Here is a 16,683-nt window from a genome sequence, read left to right as displayed (position 1 = left end):
GCCTTGGTGCAATGAAGCGGCCAACGACGGCCATCCATGCCGCTGAGGGGGGCATTGGCACCCGTGCGGGGACAGGCGCCGGTAACAGTGCGGCGGAGACATTCATGTGCATCATGCTCGGCGACAATGTGCAGCTCCCAGCCCATTGTCATGGGAACCCCGACCATCTATTGGACGAGGGGGTCCGTTGCTAGTTCGGCAGGTGGGCGACGCATTGCTCAAAGAGCAGACGAGCGTGTCGCAGCACGGCAGAGATCACGTGGGCGATTTACCCAGGTTCGGGCCGCTGTGAGGCGTAAAACCCTACTCCTGCTCTGGTGGATTAGTGGTGGAAAAGGTGGTAGTGGTGCGTAGTACACTTTCCCGGCAGGGGTTGCCTCAGGCACCAGCGACTACGCGCATATGGGGGTGTGAGTTATCTAAGCTGCTAACCCTCTCTATGGTTGCCATGGGCCTCCTTTTATAGATCAAGGGGTAACCACAGTGGCAAAGTTGTCTTTCTGCACTGAATAGATACCAAACAATGCTATCATTCCTAACTCTGCGGGCTAAAAGGGCGCATTAAATGCACCGCTTAACGTCACATTGTTGGTTGCCTGGATGTCGGTACGGGTGGCCGAATTAAGGATCGATATCCTGAGTAAAACCACAAATTATGTGTAATGATTCTACATAAACAAGTACTTTACATCATTAATGCTCGGATCCGCGTTGTACAAAACTTTGTTGACCGACAATCGGCTTCAACCTCCTCGGCCAGAAGCCGGGGAGTGTTTGTCCTACTTTATAAAGCCGTTATAACGGCAACGATTTATGGAAAACAAGGCAATCGGCCATAGGATTTTATAAACAAAGGTACGTGGAGATATATGTTATATTACTTAATGTAAGAAACATCTTCCAAAGAACATAGTCTCTCTATCAGTTCCTTTCTTTGGGTCGTCATGCTTATCATGATCATGAGACCTCACCTCCGATCAATCTGGGAGGAAAATATTGAGGATTTAGTTCGGGGAAAGTTCCCAAACTCTGTGGTATTAATAAACCAAATTTTTTACTTCCATCATTTCCGACCAATGTGATCCCTTAAGATCGCTAGCTTTCGGCTTCACCCAGTCTGAGGTACTAACTCGGATGACCCGGTAGTAACAATCACAAAGGTGCTCCCTCTACCGCCTAGCCGAACAATTGGGAACATAGAGGTAAGCACAGGAGCCAGGCAACCCAGCTTGGCAAAAATCTTAAGTCAAATTGGTGCATATTTATGGCTTTATAACGATGATTACGGAAGGCAGCACTTTTATATTAAATACAAATGACGATGATATGTTTCTTTTGACTCCGTTGCGACCGTTTATCAGTTGAAAGTGGCCCATTGTCGGCTTCTACCCCTTTGTAGATACTATGTAGGGTGTCTCCACAATAACAAGACAACCCTTAGCCGACGTCTCGGTGCCCGAAGGCGGTTGTATTAGCGGAAACAAGGCAATCATATATGCGATCTTTAAAACCTTAACTTAGTCATAGGAGCTTTAAACCGGGGAAGCTAGCTATGAGCCCCCGGTTAGTGTTCGGAGACATCCGAGGTCAAGCCATAACCACTTCGGCCAATGTTATGAACGGCCCATCATTTAACACAGTCATCGGATCACTTACCAGTTAACACTTATTGTGACAGTCAGTTTTCAGCTTTCTCCACTGAGGTGCTTAACCATGTGAGCTGGAAGCATAATCGAAGTGGTTCTCCCTTTGCACACCTAGCCGAACAAAGTGGAACGGAGGAGGCAAGCGTAGGAGTCGGGCAACCCAACTATTGACCGAAGAGACAATTCGAAACTGATGCATATTTAGCAATATCCGAGAATGTTTTTGCCGAATCTCTAAAGGTGTCCGGCATTTCACTACGAGACTTGTGCTGAAAACACACAAATAGTTTAAAAGTGCCATAAGCTTGGAAAACCAAAAAGCGTTAGTAAAAACTTGACGTCCAAACAAGATCAAGTGTTCGGTGCCAATCCGAAAATTGGAAAAAAGAAAAAAATGTGCTTCTGTCGTGCTTTAATATGACACACCCGATCTCAACACTTCAAGTGGGCCAGCCTACGGCTTCGAGCTCCTTATCCCAAAGGCGGAGTACTTCTTCGAGGCTAGTTTAGCGAACTAAACTCGAGCGGCTTTTCAGAGAGAAGACAGGCTATCCGGCTATTGACCATACACTCGAGTCGAAAAAGGAGAGGTAGAAAAAGACTTTGCAACGACCAAGAAGAAAACACATTTACTATAAAACAACTCATATAAATTTTAAAAGCCCCCAAGTGACTTGGGTAAAAGAATTTTATGTATAATGATTGTATGTACCGATGTACTTATATCATATCTGTGTTCATCTGAACTTTAAACTCATCTTAACCGACCGGCGACTTCTCCCTCTTCGGTCAAGGACCGAAAAGTGTCATGTACTCCACCTGTCGAAAGCATCGACGGTGTTTCCGATAACCAGGCAATCAGGCCATAAGGCTGTAACAGACAAAGCACGCTGAGGGAACTTATGCTATATTACTGACGAAGTGTAAGAAGCATCTTCGAAGAAAATAGTACCTCCATCGATACCTTTCTTCGGTTGCTCATTGTTACTATGAGACTTGTGCAATAGATTTTTTGTACTCATGATTTCCGTTGTGTACCGACCATTATTGAAAACAAGAAGTGCTCTAGCTTTCGGCTTCACCCAGTTTGAGGTACTAACTCGGATGATCCAGTAGTAACAATCGCAGAGGTGATCCCTTTACCGCCTAGCCGAACAGTCGGGAATGTAGGGGTAAGAACAAGAGCAAGAAAACCCAGCTTGCGAAACACTTAAGTCAACATGGTGCATACTGTGGCATAATACACGAACAAGGAACGAAGCCGTACAAGTATAATCATATGCAAGAGGAAACGCTTCATAAAGGAAGCCCCCAAGTAAACGGGGTATTTGAATTTGCTTGCAACGTACAAGGTTTTGACAAAGAAAGTTTTTTGCAAATGATTTTTTGTCAAAAAAGAATAATGCTTGGTCGAACCGAACGGGATTTAAAACTAAAGGTTTTTAAGCATGAAAGCGACTTAGCTGGTTAATGTGCTCGGTGTCGATGCATGGCCCGAGCTTACGGTGGGACAAGGTCCCAGCCCCCAAGCCGGTCCCAAGGTGGCGGAGTGAAGAGCTCGGCACTCGGAAGTGGCGACATAGCACGGCCAATGCAGGCCGGCAGAGAGACGACGAAGTCCCCGGCGTGGTTTAATGAAGTAATGACGAAGCCCTCCGTCCAGCAAGGTGACGTGGTACGTCGGTACACTGAGGTGACAGCACTGCCCGTCCCGGATCATTTACCAATGCACAGAAAATAGTGCAAGCCGGAGATAATAGGAATAACAAAAAAATTGTTGCGTAATTAATAATTTACGCATGGTGAGTAATAATAGAAATATGGTGCATGTGCCGAACAGTCGATGAGGTAGAGCTCTCTCAGCGATGCCGAAGTCCCCGAGGCAACCGAAAACGTCGGTATGGCGATTCGACCAACAAGGTGATCACGCAAGCTGATTGGGGCAACGATGTCAGCATGCCAAAGTGACCGTGTAACGCAGTCGAAGTCGATCACCTACACACATAAAATAGTGCGGTCCAAAAAGGATAATTGCTTTTCACAAAAATAATTTATTGAAAGAGATGTGGCCTGGTGCCGAAGTCATGTCGATGCAGGGCGTCGGTGTGACGCGGTGAAGGCGTGGCCAAGCCTGAATTCGTAGGCTGGTCTGAGTTCCGGATGCGGCATTCGCCGAACTGTATACGGAAATTGACCGAACCATCACGCGACCGTTGTTAATGCGGCCACCATTTGATAGCCCTGTGTACAGATGATGAAACAAACCAGAGTAATAATTCCTTGGGAAAATAAACCCAAGAAAGACAAAATACTAGGGTTAATAGCACCTAGTTTATCTGTTGTAGCAATATGAAGAAAGGTTACTGCTAAAATAGGGACTCGATCCGCACACCAATTGCCCGATGGGCGATAAAGCAACAACATGGTGATGCTGGCAAAGGTGGGATTGCTGAGGCAAAGCCCCCGGTCCAGCTAACGTGACGAAGCTGGTCGGCTGGCACGCTGAAGTCACCGGAGTATGTTGATGAAGAAATAGCAAAGTCCCCGGTCTAGCCGAGATGACGGAGCGGGTCAGTAAGGAGATGTTGCAGCTGCCATGTCAGCCGAGGTGTTGAAGCAGTTTGGCATGGTGGACATCGGCTTGAAGAAGTAACAGTGCAGCCATGGTGACGCTGGTCATAACTTGTGACGCGGTCAATGCCGGATTGATGAAGTAACCGAGCAGCGATGTCGGTGCGCCTGACCCGTGCAATTCGTGGGGTGATGGTGTTGGTGATGATTTATCCTTCGCGATGCCGAACTATTGTTCGGCTTGCCGAGCTGATGATCCGATAAGGTTAGGCTCGGCTCGATGAAGCGACGATTTGTCTAACGCGGGTCGGCAGACGTGGAGCAATGTTACCGGACTGGTGTGACACCAGCCCGATGGTGAAGAGTGCCTCAAAGAAGGCTTAAACTTTATGGACACGTGTTAAGAACAACGCACAATACCATAGAAGAAAATTCCTTTAAAAACGTTGTCCAATATCACGTTCATAAAGAAACATGAATTCTGGTCGGATCCGTATTCGCGCAGAAAACAGGTCCGAAAAGTGATGCACTAATCGGAAGGTTCCTAGAGTTTGGACGGTCGGATCGAGCTGAAATTTTGAAGGGTGGTAGATATAGGAATTACGCAGCCGGTCAACGGTTGAATCTTTGAAAGGACGTCCGAGCTACATGCTGGAGACCACGCCCTAAACTCATCCAGATTCCCGTCCAAATTTGATAGGGCTTCGGTATATCGTAGATTGCCGGAGATTCCTCCATCGGAACTCGACGAAATTTTGCATTATTGTTGTAGACTCAATTACGCACAATTCCACCAAAGGAATCGTCAAAGTGATGCTCGAGGAGGTGGTGGCACAGGATACAAGTTTGCTGTTCGAAAATACAGCACGGTTGCCCCCGAGCTCCTTGATGATTTCTTCATGATCTTCATAGAGATCGGAGTTGATGTTGATGAAGGCCCCCGTACGAACATGATGATCGGAGATGGAGTGTGGTCCTTGGTCGATCCAAGGTTACAAGTCAAGCCGGCGATGAAGATGCCGGCATCGCAGTTGATCTGCGGGCGAGCCAGTGATCCTTTGCCGATCACACAGCGGAACTCTCAATGAAAGCACCATTGTCGGTGTCAAAACCGGCAGATCTCGGGTAGGGGTCCTGAACTGTGCGTCTAAGGACCGATGGTAACAGGAGACAGGGGACGCGATGTTTACCCAGGTTCGGGCCCTCTTGATGGAGGTAATACCCTACTTCCTACTTGATTGATTTTGATGAGTATATGGGTTACAAGAATTGATCTACCTCGAGATCGTATGTTGTGGTCTAAACCCTACAGGTATGATGAGTAATGTCATAAGAATCTACCGACTAGCCTGGCCTCGGCTTATATAATGTACCAGATGCCTAGGATAACAAGAGTCCTAGTCGAATACGCTGGTGGAGAGGAGTCCTTGTCTTAATCACCAAGTCTGGTGGAATCTTTCTTGTGTATACATCAGTTGTCCGAACTGACCCATGAGCATACGACCATGGGGGTCCTTGGCCCAATCCAACTGATTGGGAGATGATGTGGTGAGTACCCCCTAGTCCAGGACACCGTCACCCACCACCTGTCCACGAGGGCGGGGGGCGCGCCCTACCCCCCTTGGCGCGCTCCATGTCTCGTGGGCCCCCTGACGCTCCGCCGACCTCAACCTTGACTCCATATATTCAGTTTCAGGGAGAAAAAATCAGAGAGAAGGATTCATCGCGCTTTACGATACGGAGCCGCCGCCAAGCCCTAAACTCTCTCTAGAGGGCTGATCTGGAGTCCGTTCGGTGCTCTAGAGAGGGGAATCCGTCGCCATCGTCATCATCAACCTTCCTCCATCACCAATTTCATGATGCTCACCGCCGTGTGTGAGTAGTTCCATCATAGGCTTGCTGGACGGTGATGGGTTGGATGAGAGTTATCAAGTAATCGAGTAAGTTTTGTTAGGGTTTGATCCCTAGTATGCACTATGTTCTGAGATTGATGTTGCTATGACTTTGCTATGCTTAATGCTTGTCACTAGGGCCCTAGTGCCATGATTTCAGATCTGAACCTATTATGTTTTCATCAATATATGAGAGTTCTTGATCCTATCTTGCAAGTCTATAGTCACCTATTATGTGTTATGATCTGGCAACCCCAAAGTGACAATAATCAGGACCACTCCCGGTGATGACCGTAGTTTGAGGAGTTAATGTATTCACTATGTGTTAATGCTTTGGTCCGGTACTCTATTAAAAGGAGGCCTTAATATCCCTTAGTTTCCTATAGGACCCCACTGCCACGGGAGGGTAGGACAAAACTTGTCATGCAAGTTCTTTTCCATAACCACCTATGACTATATTCGGAATACATGCCTACATTACATTGATGAACTAGAGCTAGTTCTGTGTCACCCTAGGTTATGACTCTTACATGATCGATCGCATCCAGCATAATTTTCCATCACCGATCCAATGTCTACGAGCTTTTCCATATATTGTTCTTCGCTTATTTACTTTTCCGCTGCTACTATTACCATCACTATAAAACCCAAAAATATTACTTTTGCTACCGTTACATTTCGCCACTGTTACCACTACTATCATATTACTTTGCTACTAAATACCTTGCTGCAGATATTAAGTTTCCAGGTGTGGTTGAATTGACAACTCAGCTGCTAATACTTGAGAATACTCTACCCTCGAAAACTATTGCGATCCCCTATACTTGTGGGTTATCAGCGAGCGAGCAAACTAGAGAGGACGAGTTCTTCGCACACATCCGGGGATGGCAAGTCGCCGGCGAGGCTGGGGGCTGGGGGCGAGTAGAGATCGGAAGCGCAGCAGAACAGAGGGGGATTGGGGCCTGGGCCGGCCCAAAATCCCATGGTTCGCCGTGGCCCACAGTAGGCACCCTATAGATACACACCCGAGCGGTGTTCATAAATTTCCGAAACTAAATTAGGAACATTTAGCTGACCAATTAAATGACTCTGTTTTAATAATACCAAATTGGTATTTGAACAACTAAGCTGTTTAGCTTGATGGATGGAGCAGTGCTATTATGACACAAAGCACGTATGCTGATTGTATAGTGATCATAAAAAGGGGGAAATCCTAATCTTTTTTTTGTGCAAAAGAGGGTTTCCCCTCCGATTTCTATTAAAGAAACGACCATCGAACCAACATGATCAATTAAACCCTAAGCATGATCAATTAAACCCTATTATGACTGTGCTGTGATAGCATGGCTTATTAGGGATGATAGACTACTCATATCAACAAGGAATTCCTTCTTTACCGGGAGCCCATTCGGAAAGAACTCCAAAGTTAAGCGTGCTCAGCTTGGAGTAATTTCAGGATGGGTGACCGACCAGGAAGTTGCTCCCGGGTGCACAAGAGTCAGGACAAAGTGCGTAGAAAAGACTAGTATTGATCTATGGGCCAGTCTAGATCCCGCCAGGAGTAACGACCACCGGCGGGTGTGTCCGAGGCGTTACAAGTTGGTTTCAGAGCCGACCCTCGCAGTTACACGGATTTTTGCAGACAGGTGTGCGGTCATGTTGCGCATGACGTTTGTGACCCGTCATGGCACACAGCATGGCACATGTGCTAGACTGGATGCACAAACGTATGTGCCAAGAGGGAACGCTCCTGTGGCCCGACGAGGATGTCGGTTCCTCTGAGTGGGGGAGTATATGCTAGTCTGAATTATTAGGGATGATAGACAACTCATATTAGTAATAAATTCCTTCTTTTCTGGGAGCCCATTCGGAAAGAACTCCAAAGTTAAGCGTGCTCAGCTTGGAGTAATTTTAGGATGGGTGACCGACCGGGAAGTTTCTCCCGGCTGCACACGAGTGAGGACAAAGTGCACAGAAAAGACTACTATTGATCTATGGGGCCAGTCCAGATCCCGCCAGGAGTAACGACCGCCGGCGGGTGCATCTGAGGAGTTACATGTGCCATGGCAGATTTAAAGGTGCAAACCGCGGAAATGCTATTTAGCATCCATTGCTTGCTTCGAACTAAGAGCTAAATTCTAAGAGATGAAGCGAGAGGACTCTATGCAAGGCTCCTCGTCCATCGCCGTGGATGAGAAACGTCCATCTCTAGCAGTAGACGATGCGGTCTTGGTAGGCGCCTCCAGCATGGTGGAGGACGGTGGCGATGGATCGGGTGGAGGACGGTGGCGACGGATGGGGTGGCGGACGGAGGAGGCTGGTGTGGGGATGGTGTTCTAGCGCGGACGGTGTATGAATGGGAAAATGGAGGCAGAGGTACAGGGAAACATGTTTTTGGGGCGCGCCTGTTTGAAATATGTGAAAGTTACGAACTTAGCCCCCGTTTAAAATTTGGATGTCTCGTCGGTTGGGGATAGGACGGTAATCTCGCATCTCCCCAATATTTGCCTAGAGATATTTCGGGCGAGGAGAGGGTGTTTTGGCGCCCACGGTTGGCACCCACGGTGTATGAACGGGGCTGATAGGTTGGGCGGTTGTGTCATGTCTGAGTGAAGTTACTAACCTGCCCTTGTTCAAAATATTAGCCTAGATCGATTTCGACCGAGTCGAGTTTGTTTTGCCGCCCACCACGTATGAATGGGGAAATGGAGGGAGAGACAGAGGTCATTCAGACAATCTTGAATCAAATGTGTTTTGTCACCCATGTTTGGCACCCACCGTGTCAGAATGGGATCAGAGACGGTCGTGTCATGTCTAATTGAAGTAACTAACCTACCCCTATTGAGAGCGGTGGAAATCGGGCCGATTAGGATGTCCGCGTAAGATGTAGACAGTAATTTCCATCTGCCAAACATTGGCTACGGGCAGCCGACATGGGAGTGGACATTTTGCCGCTTCTTTCGAATTTTGGGACAATAAGCACTCACGTTTACCCTAGCAACTAAATTTGAATCCATTTTGTGTTCCTATATGAATCTTTATAAATCATTCTATGTGTTTTTATATATCTTCAAAAGCACGACAAAGATGTATTCCACTGTCACATATGAATACGATTTACAAATGCCGATACTCGAATTCAGAAGCTAGAATCCAGTTTAAGGTGAATTCGAATATTTGAAACCACTTTATGTCCAACTCAAGTGGCACATGAATCATAATGTGTACTCCCATTTAGATATGTACACAAGCGATGTCTCAAGATTCAAAATACCGAGTCAATCAACCAATAATGTACAAACTAACACACATATAAATACTTATAGAGTATATGGATCAATAATATCAACTAACATACATAAGCCAGGCCGCTGTACTTTTTTTGCTAGAAGAGCATCCTTTTTAGCGAAGCTAGTACAACATCTTCTCCCTTTCAGATGCATGCCACTTAAGGACCATCTATACTACTATTATTGGTGAATGCACATTCAGCCCGATTGGCATATTTCTAGGTCTCGCACAACAATCAAAGTGAAATGTCTCAGAGTCTTATCAATTAATACAGACTTGTGCTCAAAAAATTACAAACCAAAAAACAAAAAACAAGTATTACAGGATCTCTAATTAAATGGTTTGATCGATTACATGCACAATAAACACAAGGTTATTTAACGATGGAAAGTACATTTCACCTATGATTTACAAAGTGGGAATTTTATTTCCTTTTTTCATTCAAGGCCTTAACAATGAGGTCATTCTCAGCTTGCTTCATTTTGAAATCCACAAAATATTTAATGATTGTCTTCAGTACTGCTTGTGATTGTGTTTTTTGCTTCCTCAACATGTCAACTTCATCTCTAAGTGCAGAAGCAGAATCTCTTTCTACCAATAGTTTAGCCTCTAGAGCATCAACAGTTGGCAATTTATGATGCACGATATGGCCGGTGTCACTGCTGTGTGATGATACAACGTCCATGGGGACCTAGCTCTTTGATTTTGGGATAAACTGTTTTCCATGAAAGTTCCGATTGGATTCCGAAAAGTTGAAGTTAGCAAAACATCCCAACTGGGAGTTATAACAGCAAACTAGTTAAGCAAACAAATAATTAAAGAGTATCAATTGGATGCTGAAAAGTAGTTATTAACATCATTGTAACTGGCTGCAGCAGGAAAGTAGTTAAACAAACAAGTTTTGCAAAAGGTACCTATTGTGGCATTGGAGTTTCTCTTGGATCCTGAAAAGTTGAGTAGCAAGTAACATGATTAGAGCAACCGGTTGCAGCAGCAAAGTAGTTAAACGAACAAGTTTTGCAAAAGGAACCTTTTGCGACATTGAAGTTTCTCTTGGATTCTGAAAAGTTGAGTAGTCAGTAACTTGATTAGAGCAACAAATTTACATCAACAAACCTGTTACACAAATATATTTTCGAAAATGTACCTATTGTGCAATTGGACTTCCAATTGGACCCTGAAAACGTGAAGTTGGTAAGATGATTACAGCAACAAGTTACACCAGCAAACCAGGTAAACAAGGAAGTTTCTGAAAACATACCTATTGTGCGAACGGAGTTTCTGTTGGATCATGGAAAATTGAATGTTAGCAATCATAAATAAAGTGTTGCAAGATCCATAAGAAACTAACATCAACCTAGTACAACTAACCAGTTCTTGGCAACGTATTACAGTAACAAGTCGGTACCGTTTACCAGTAGCGCAAACATCTGTAAATTTCTTTGATGTAAGCAAAATTATTCCAACACATATATAAGTGAAAAAGACGGTGTCCCTCATATAAACCTGACAGTTTTCTATCTATGAACATGAAAACATTACTAGTGCTACAAGTGACAACAACAAACCATTTAAACAAATAGGATATGAGAACGTAAATTACACGTGAACTATGATGCCCCCTAGAAGTACATATGACCAGCTATCTACGTGCTTAAGTAGCTATTTAAGTTCAGGTAAACAGGTAATTCTCAATAGTAAGTATCAAGCACATAGATAGGCAATGTCTATAATAGGATTAACAGGCTATGGCATTATGTAATCAGTAGCAAACTGAATTAAGCCAAGCAATGTAATTGAACAATTTTGCAATAAATGGCTAACAAAATTTTGGAGAAGCAGGTAACTGAACTTACGCTGCCTCTTTGTACAGTCACACTACAACTTCTTTTTCGCTTACAAGGTTCTACGAAGGAGTCCATGGCATCAATTTCTTGGATACAGAGGACCAATACTTTTTTCTTCCCACACTGCATTGGTAAGTGGAATGGTTAATCTAATAAGATGGTGCTACCTTGATATGTTTTATGAGGAAGGGTTGTCAGACTAGTTGCAGCCACACGGATCACACTCGCTTCTACAGTATGTTTCATGCGATTACATTTGGCATATCGAGATCTAAGCAATCTACAATAGGATGAAAAGACTGGCATCCTTCACATTATTGGCGGACTTAGTTCATAGAAACAAGCAATTCAACCATTCTGTGGGTAAATCAAAAGCACCACTGGAATTTTTTTTCACTACCCCACTCATACACGCAAAAAGGGGCGACGCCACCGTACGGGCTGGTATGGGTGGCCGCCTCGGGTGGCTAGATGTAACACCCCGAGAATCATGCAACAGTAATCTCCCCCAAATGGTGGCCATGTCATCATGATTACTATGCAAATGGCCACTTGTCCAAAATCAAAGTAAAATTCAAATTTAAATTGCAAGTCAAATATTTATTGCTTGAAACAGTAAAACTAAAATGTTCGCCTTATACTATAAATTCACCTAATCATGGTCATGTTGGAACCAACCTCTTTTGGATTCCCACAGTGCCCTTGAAAATTTATTCAGTGGACCAACAACCAATTATTTGAGCTTTTCAATTTCTAAAAATAGTTTAACACTCCCAAATGCTTTGAAACTTTTTGTACCAACCCATGTTATTGCCTTGTATTTTGTGCCAAGTTTTGTATTAAACAAAACTCTTTTAGTGGCTCAAAGAAAATAAACAAAAGGTAAAACAAAAAAAGAAAATAAAAGGGGGACCCCCCCCCCTCGCTGGGCCTCGGCCTAGCTGGCCTCTGACCTAACCAGGACCAACCCATCTTTCCCCTGGTCGTCTTCTCCTGTTCACGACCGTGCCCGAACAGGAGCTTGTCCCCGTCGGACCAGCCCCGCTGGCGCCACCCCGAGGGGATAAGGGTGATGCCTCGGGCTCCCCTTGTCTCCCTCTCCCTTCCACACTCCCATCCCTAGATCCACCTTTTCTGTCCCTCGCCCTCCCCGCACGGCCGTGCCCTGTCATCGCCGACCACCTCGCCCCGCCGTGGTCACTAGCCTCCCCGCGCCCTTCCTCGATGCCCAGGAGGACCGCCGTTGTCCCCTGCTGCCTCTTCACCGACCAGACCGAGACGAGGAGCCCTGCATCGCTGATACGTCTCCAATGTATCTATAATTTTTGATTGCTCCATGCTATATTATCTACTGTTTTGGACATTATTGGGCATTATTATCCACTTTTATATTATTTTTGGGACTAACCTACTAACCGGAGGCCCAGCGTAGAATTGTTGTTTTTTTTGCCTATTTTAAGGTTTCGAAGAAAAGGGATATCAAACGGAGTCCAAACGGAATGAAACCTTCGGGAACGTGATTTTCTCACCGAACATGATCCAGGAGACTTGGACCCTACATCAAGCGACCAACAGGGAGGCCACGAGGTAGGGGGGCGCCTACCCCCCCAGGCGCGCTCTCCACCCTCGTGGGTCCCCTGTTGCTCCATCGACGTACTTCTTCCTCCTATATATACCTATGTACCCCGAAACAATCAGATACGGAGCCAAAACCCTAATTCCACCGCCATAACTTTCTGTATCCATGAGATCCCATCTTGGGGCCTATTCCGGAGCTCCGCCGGAGGGGGCATCGATCATGGAGGGCTTCTACATCAACACCATAGCCTCTCTGATGAAGTGTGAGTAGTTTACCTCAGACCTACGGGTCCATAGTTATTAGCTAGATGGCTTCTTCTCTGTTTTTGGATCTCAATACAAAGTTCTCCCCCTCTCTTGCGGAGATCTATTCGATGTAATCTTCTTTTGCAATGTGTTTGTTGAGACAGATGAATTGTGGTTTTATGATTAAGTTTATGTATGAACAATATTTTAATATTCTCTAAATTCTTTTATGTATGATTGGTTATCTTGGCAAGTCTCTTTGAATTATCAGTTTGGTTTGGCCTACTAGATTGATCTTTCTTGCAATGAGAGAAGTGCTTAGTTTTGGGTTCAATCATGCGATGTCCTTTCCCAGTGACAGTAGTGGTAGCAAGGCACGTATTGTATTGTTGCCATCGAGGATAACAAGATGGGTTTTTTTTATCATATTGCATGAATTTATCCCTCTACATCATGTCATCTTGCTTAAGGCGTTACTCTGTTCTTATGAACTTAATACTCTAGATGCATGCTGGATAGCGGTTGATGTGTGGAGTAATAGTAGTAGATGCAGGCAGGAGTCGGTCTACTTGTCTTGGACATGATGCCTATATACATGATCATACCTAGATATTCTCATAACTATGCTCAATTCTGTCAATTGCTCAATAGTAATTTGTTCACCCACCGTAAAGTACTTATGCTCTTGAGAGAAGCCACTGGTGAAACCTATGGCCCCCGGGTCTATCTTCTATCATATTAATCTTCCAACACTTAGTTATTTCCTTTGCTTTTATTTTACTTTGCATCTTTATCATAAAAATACCAAAAATATTATCTTAACATATCTATCACTCACTCTCGTAAGTGACCGTGTATGGATTGACAACCCCTTATCACGTTGGTTGCGAGGATTTATTTGTTTTGTGTAGGTGCGAGGGACTCGCGCGTAGCCTCCTATTGGATTGATACCTTGGTTCTCAAAAACTGAGGGAAATACTTACGCTACTCTTTTGCATCACCCTTTCCACTTCAAGGGAAAACCAACACAAGTGCTCAAGAGGTAGCAATAAGGATTTCTCACGCCGTTGCCGGGGAGGTCTACGCAAAAGTCAACATACCAAGTATCCATCACATACCCTTATCTCCCGCATTACATTATTTGCCATTTGCCTCTCGTTTTCCTCTCCCCCACTTCACCCTTGCCGTTTTATTCGCCCTCTCTCTCTATATCCTCCCTCTCTTTTCCATTTGTTTGTCTTTCTGGTGAGTCCTCTATCTTCTCCGTTATCTCCCGAGAATGAGGTTCTAAATTTTAAATAAAGGGAGGGAGAAAATCTAAAAGACGCTTGGTATAGAATTTGCAATGCTCAAAATAGATCTACCAGGAAGCAATCTACTTCCGTTCTTCTTCGCAATTTTTATGTAGGCGTTACTCCTTGGCACAGATATATCCTTGATACCATTACCGGAGGGAACTTCTTGGGTAGGCATACTTTTGATTCTTACAATGCTATGATAGATTTTTTTTGGCTCACCACCTCTTTTGGTTAATGGAACTATGTTAAGTTTGGAGCATGTAATGCAAAAACTTGAAATTATTGAAAATAAAGTTGCTACCATTGAGTTAATTGAAAATTTCGATAAATATATCCACAACCAAATTACCCAATATGGATCTAAAGTAGGAGTAACTTTGAAAAATATTAAAGAGAAAGTACCTATAGTTAATGAAAGAATAAATCATGATTCCTCTAGAATCGATAAACTTGAGGGTATCATTACCAATCTGGGAACCACTTTCTCTTCCGTAAAGAATACTCCAAGTCCTCCAACTAAAATTGCCAAGCTTATGTATGTTCCTAAAAATAAAGGTGAATCATCTAGCAAAGAAACTGTGGATCTCAAATCTATAAGTGTTCATCCTAATCTTTTTGCTATCATTAAGGAACCATTTGCTGCTAATGATTTTTTCAATCTTGTGCCTAAACGTTTGATAATCGATAAAAAAGAAAAAAATTCCTAAGGACGGTAGATGCCTCATTGAAGAATTACCTACAAAATATGGCAATACCTAGATCTATCCTTGCTTTTTATGCCTAGCTAGGGGCGTTAAACGATAGCTCTTGTTGGGAGGCAACCCAATTTTATTTTTATTCCTCGCTTTTTGCTCCTATTTAGTAATAAATAATTTATCTAGCATCTGTTTTGGTTGTGTTTTTTGTGTTTAATTAGTGTTTGTGCCAAGTAGAACCATTGGGAAGACTTGGGGAATGTCTTGTTAATCTTGCTGTAAAAAACAGAAACTTTAGCATTCACGAGAACTGCTGCCATTTTTATTTGGAAAGTGTTATTTAGTTGATTATTTTTGAAGATGATTAATAGATAAATTCCTCACGTCCAAAAATTTATTTTAGAATTTTTGGGGTTCCAGATGTTGCGCTAGCTACAGATTACTACAGACTGTTTTGTTTTTGACAGATTCTGTTTTTCGTGTGTTGTTTGCTTATTTTGATGAATCTATGGCTAGTAAAATAGTTTATACACCATAGAGAAGTTGGAATACAGTAGGTTTAACACCAATATAAATAAATAATGAGTTCATTACAGTACCTTGAAGTGGTCTTTTATTTTTCTTTCGCTAACGGAGCTCACGAGATTTTCTTCTTTAAGGTTTGTGTTGTGAAGTTTTCATGTTTTGGGTAAAGATTTGATGGATTATGGAACAAGGAGTGGAAAGAGCCTAAGCTTGGGGATGCCCACGGAACCCCCAATATAATCTAAGGACACCTAAAAGCCAAAGCTTGGGGATGCCCCGGAAGGCATCCCCTCTTTCGTCTACTTCTATCGGTAACTTTACTTGGAGCTATATTTTTATTCACCACATGATATGTGTTTTGCTTGGAGCGTCTTGTATGATTTGAGTCTTTATTTGTTAGTTTACGACAATCATCTTTGCTGTACACACCTTTTGAGAGAGACACTCATGATTCGGAAATTATTAGAATCCTCTATGTGCTTCACTTATATCTTTTGAGTTATATAGTTTTGCTCTAGTGCTTCACTTATATCTTTTAGAGCACGGTGGTGGATTTGTTTTATAGAAACTATTGATCTCTCATGCCTCACCTAGATTATTTTGAGAGTCTTAAATAGCATGGCAATTTTCTTAAATAATCCTTATATGCTAGATATACAAGATTAACAATAAAATTCTCTTATGAGTGTGTTGAATACTATGAGAAGTTTGATGCTTGATAATTGTTTTGAGATATGGAGATGGTGATATTAGATTCATGATAGTTGAGTAGTTGTGAATTTGAGAAATACTTGTGTTAAAGTTTGTGATTCCCGTAGCATGCACGTATGGTAAACCGTTATGTGATGAAGTCGGAGCATGATTTATTTATTGATTGTCTTCCTTATGAGTGGTGGTCGGGGACGAGCGATGGTCTTTTCCTACCAATCTATCCCCCTAGGTGCATGCGCTTAATACTTTGCTTTGATAACTTTTAGATTTTTGCAATAAGTATATGAGTTCTTTATGACTAATGTTGAGTCCATGGATCATACGCACTCTCACCCTTCCATCATTGCTAGCCTCTCTAATACCGCGCACCTTTCGCCGGTATC

Source organism: Triticum dicoccoides, chromosome 2A (genome assembly GCF_002162155.2).
Source record: "Triticum dicoccoides isolate Atlit2015 ecotype Zavitan chromosome 2A, WEW_v2.0, whole genome shotgun sequence".
Taxonomy (NCBI): domain Eukaryota; kingdom Viridiplantae; phylum Streptophyta; class Magnoliopsida; order Poales; family Poaceae; genus Triticum; species Triticum dicoccoides.
This window is presented reverse-complemented; position numbering follows the sequence as displayed.